Raw genomic sequence first — 4,918 nt, 5'->3', positions numbered from 1 at the left:
TCCCAGGCAGCGCTGGGCGACGGCCAGGTCTAGGAAGCAAAGGGCTCCCTAACTGCCAAGCAGTGAAGACGTTTAATAAAATATTTACCTACGTGTATAAGAATAATGATGACAGAATGACAAACAGCAGTTAAACAGCTTTAAGGTGCATGGGAGAGCAGTCCTGGGATATTTTTAATGAGATCGCTAACTTTCTGTTTAGTTCCTGAGGCTTATGTCTTGGGCCTTCTGTACCGACACTCATAAAAGAGAGCCATGGTTGGGGAGGGGGCACGCCAAGATGTCACGGAGGGTCCCCTGCAGGAAGCTGCCACCCAGATGGGCTGCAGCCAGCCTCACTCCCAAGCCCAAGCTACTGACCACCTCTCGTAACTCTTGAAGATTAAAGATTTCCAATCCCTGTCCCCACCACACCTAGAATGATGTTGATATTAACTAGGAGTCTGGCCTGTTGTTCAGCTAGGCTTGTGGGCAGCATTTACCCTGGTTGGGTGTGATAATTCTGAGGTGGAGACAAGAAAGAGGAAGGCAGAGGAGACAAAAGGGAGCAAAACTCTCTAACCACACACTGCGTTTCTAGCTGTGTCCAGTGCAAAAATGGAAAAAGAAAAAAGGAAAAATTTTTATGTCCATTAGAGTTTTTACATTTCCCTCTCTCGTATGGAAAAAAAAAACCCCAAAATTATCATTTAAGTAAAAAAGATCTTGATGTCTCTAAATATACCAAACAACATTTGAAAAATAGGATTTCACTTTCTCTCAAGCCTCATACCCTCTGACATTTTTTTTTTCCAAATATTTTGTGCCTCCAGTTATGTCTCTGTTAGAAAGATACCACCTTGGCTTTCCCATATCATACACAGCTGGAAGGACAGACTTAGGGTCCGTAAGCACATGCTTATTTTCGCTTTCTTGGAAGAAAACAAACTAGCCCTGAATTTAAGAGCGTGCTCAGAAGTCATAATTCTTGAGGAAAGAAGCTATTTATTTAAGGGGAAAATACAAAAGGCCCATTACTTTTGCACATGGCCTTTATTCTTGGTGGAATTTCCATGAAAAAAATTCACTGAATACTTTCTGGTAAAAATATGGTTTGCTTTTTTGGTACCAAGTCTGCCTTATCTGTTCTTAAAGGTAAGGCTTATGAGACTAAGGGAGACAGATTAAAGTGAACAGATTCGAATCAGCGAGGCGCTTGGCACGGCAGTGAAACATAATACCACAAAGTAAACAAAGACCATTGTATGAAAAAGAGCAGGTTTAAATTAATCTTGCTTCTCCAATCTGAAAACATGCTCATGGTTGTTAGTAACCGAGCCAAGATATTTAAATCATATATATACTTTTATAGCTTGACAGTGACCTTTTATAAACTGTGCAGTGGGGATAAGAAGATGAGCAAAGAGATGCTCCAGAAAGAGCATTTTAGGTAATTAAACATGAAATGTGTTGCAATCTGATAACATTAATAATATGCAGTCACTACTTTATATTTAATATGCAATTCATTTGGCCAGTCTAACTAAAGCACTCTATAAATGTTAGCATATGAATCCTGTTGCAAACCTTTAAAGCAAGCAGCTCTATTTTAATGCATTTTGTAATATCTCTGTATTAGTCACCTATTCTGTGTAACAAATTACTCCCAAACTTAGTAGCTTCAAACAACAAGTATTTTTTATTTCACACAATATCTGTGGGTCAGAAATCAGAAAGGCTCAGCTAAAAGGTCCTGGCTCAAGGTGTCTCCTGAAGTTGTAGTCAAGATGTGGGCCGGGGTAGCTATCATCTGAAGGCTAGGCTGGGGCTGGCAGGTCCAATTTTTGGTGTCTAACTCACGATTCTGTCAAGTTAGTTTGGGTTGTTGACAGGACCTCTCCATCGGTCTACTTGAGTGTCTTTAGGACATGGCACCTGGCTTCCGCCAAATGGAGTGATCCAAGAGAGAAAGAGCAAGGTGGGCACCACAGTGCCTTCTATCCTTCTATGACCTAGCCTCGGTATTCGCCCACTATCGTTTCCTCCATATTCTGTTTGTTTATTCTCATCAGTATGTTTTAAAATAATTGTGTTCAGTTTTGGTTGCGCATTAGAATCGCGTTAAAGGTTTTAAAAAGACCATGCCCAGACTGTCCCCCAGACCAGAATCTCATGGATAGACACAAACAGCAGTATTTTTTAAAGTTCCCAGGCATGACTACAGCCATACCACTCTGAATACGCCCGATCTCGTCTGATCTCGGAAGCTAAGCAGGGTCGGGCCTGGTTAGTACTTGGATGGGAGACCACCTAGGAATACTAGGTGCTGTAGGCATTAAAAAAACTAAATTAAAAAAATTAATTAAAATAACAAAGTTCCCAGGCAAAAGTATTGTATAGCTGCACTGACCTGTGTTTGCCTCATTTGAGATAATTCTAATACTACTTTACCCATAAAAGATTATTTGGAAGAAAAATTATTCAGAAATCTTAGATGCCATGGTACTCTAAGAAAAAGAGGAGATATTAAACGTGAGATGAAAGTAAGTTCCATTTCTGGCGACATGGCAAACTGAATAACTTGAAAATCCTCCCATTATAAATCATCTATAACTACGGGTCGAAATGCAGTAAACACCCATCGAAATGCGCCAGAAGCAAAAGAGAGATGACAGCGTGGTGAGCAAGTCGGCAGAGGTGGAGCCGGCTTCCGGCAGGTTTACTGGCCTCGAAAGCCTCAAGTTTGAGCATCAAGATGAAAAAGAGACTGTGGTTTGGGCACATTAAAAGTGGGGAGATGGAACTGAGATTCCCCATATAAAGCTGGAACCCTCAAAAGGATGAATCATTACAGAAATAATTCATTGGAAAAAAATCTTCCTAATGGCACAGAGAGACAAGAAAATTTGTCTTGGCATGAGCAGAAAGTGGAGAGAAAAAGTCTTTGCTGAGAATAATGAGACTACGGCTCAAATTTTATGTAAATTTGGGGCTGGAATTTACCCCACCTGTAGGGTCCAGGATACCCAAACTTGAAAAAATAAAGATAAAGTACAAGCCCAACACCAAACTACAGAAAATACATGGATACAATCCACCATAACCAAGATGTGGTAAAAACAGGAGTCCCAGGAAACTCAGACAACAGAACTATCAGACAGACTATAAAATAAGTGAGTTAAAAATTACTGAAGACATAAAAGAATATTTGAAACCACGAGAAAATATCCTAACACCTTAAAAATGGTAGATACGTAAGAGAACTAAAAAGAACTTATAGAAATTATATAGTCATCGAAATGAAAAACTCATTGGATGAGTTGCACAGCAGATTAGACATAGATGAAGGAAACACTGCAAATGGATCTGAGGAAATTGCCCAGGAAGCAGCACAGAGAGACAAAGTGAAGGAAAGTCTGAAAGGTTCAGAATATGTTGCTTAAAGGGAGAATGTGCATTATACACCTAGTATAAGGATCAGAACGAGAGAATAGGGAGGATGCAAGGGAGACAGGACTTATAGAGATAAAGGCTGAAAAATTTCCAGATTTGTTTAAAAAAACATAAATCCTAAAATTTTGATGTACAATGAATCTTGAACCAGGTAAATGAAAAAGAAATTCATACCTAAATACAGCATAGTAAGAATGCAGGAAGCTAAAGACAAAAAGAAAAATCGTAAAACCAGAAAGAAAAGGCAAGTTGCCTACAAAGGAATGACATTCAGACTGACAGCGAATGTCTCAACAATAAATAGAGAAACAAGAAGACACGACATATTAAAAAAAAAAAAGTGCTGAGGGTAAAATAACTTGCAGTCTAGAAGCCTACATCCAGAGAAATCATCATTCAAGGCTGAGAGTGAAATAAGACAATTTTATACTAACGGAGAAAGCATGTCACTCACATAACCTCCCTGAAAAAATTACTAAAGGATATATTTCAAGGAAAAGGGCTGGTACCTAGAAAAAAGGAACAGTATGCTAGAAACAAAGGTGAATAAATTAGTAAACATGGGCAAAGCTGAATGATAACTATATAAAACTAAAATGACAACCGTGATTACATTGAGGGGTGTAAAAAGCAGATGAGTCTAAAATAATGAGGAACAATAACATATAAAAGGGAAGATGTAACTGATGACTCGTTTTTAGCAATATTGTATAGTTTCAGGGGGGCCGAATCATGTACAGGTTGAAAATTGTAATCACTAAAAGAAAAGAAATAGAACTTACAACTTCTAAATTAAAGAGGAAAAGAGAACAAAAAATTCTTGATCAATTCAATAGAAAAAAAGTAAAAAACCTTAGAGAAAGCAGAATAAAAAGTGCAAAGTGAGAATGAAGACAAATTTGAAAATGTCAGAAATCAGTAGATTAATAGATTCTCTCACACATTGCTTATACCAATTGGAATAACACTTTGACAAACAGCTTAGCATTATCTTGTAAAGTTTTACATTCACGTATCTTATGACTCAGGAATCACTCCAAAGAGAAATTCTTACCCACATTTAGCAGAAGACAAGAATGTTCATCATAGCACCACTTGTAACAACAAAAATTGGAACAACTCAAAAGCCTGTGGCAGGAGAATGGATAAACTAAACTGTAGCATAGTCGTATAATGAAATAGTATACAACAATGAAAAAGAACGAACTATAGCCAAATGCAACAATCTAGTTTCATCTTAGTAAAGCCATGTTAAGTGAAAAACATAAGCCTCAGAAATTTTTCATAAAATTTAAAAACATGCACATGATAAAAATGTGATAAAACTTTTTTAAAAAAGAAAGAATAATCTATACAAGATTGAGATTGGTGGTTACTTCACATGGGAGAACAGGTAGGGGAGGAGCACACAGGTAGTTGTAAGTCATTGTTACTATTTTAGGTTTACAGGTATCCATAATACCACAAAATAAAATAAGGCCATGAA

The 4,918-nt window shown here is 37.7% G+C and overlaps 1 non-coding gene across 1 annotated transcript; it reads left to right on the top strand.

Moving 5' to 3' along the window:
- The first annotated feature begins 2,195 nt into the window (after positions 1–2,195).
- On the top strand, positions 2,196–2,314 carry LOC118604864. The gene has a single exon (XR_004951799.1). It is a non-coding gene; the product is annotated as a 5S ribosomal RNA (ribosomal RNA).
- Positions 2,315–4,918: the final 2,604 nt, after the last annotated feature.

Source organism: Rousettus aegyptiacus, unplaced genomic scaffold (assembly GCF_014176215.1).
Source record: "Rousettus aegyptiacus isolate mRouAeg1 unplaced genomic scaffold, mRouAeg1.p scaffold_m13_p_6, whole genome shotgun sequence".
Taxonomy (NCBI): domain Eukaryota; kingdom Metazoa; phylum Chordata; class Mammalia; order Chiroptera; family Pteropodidae; genus Rousettus; species Rousettus aegyptiacus.
Note: the sequence above shows the minus strand (reverse complement) of the source record. Positions and strands in the feature narration are given on the sequence as shown.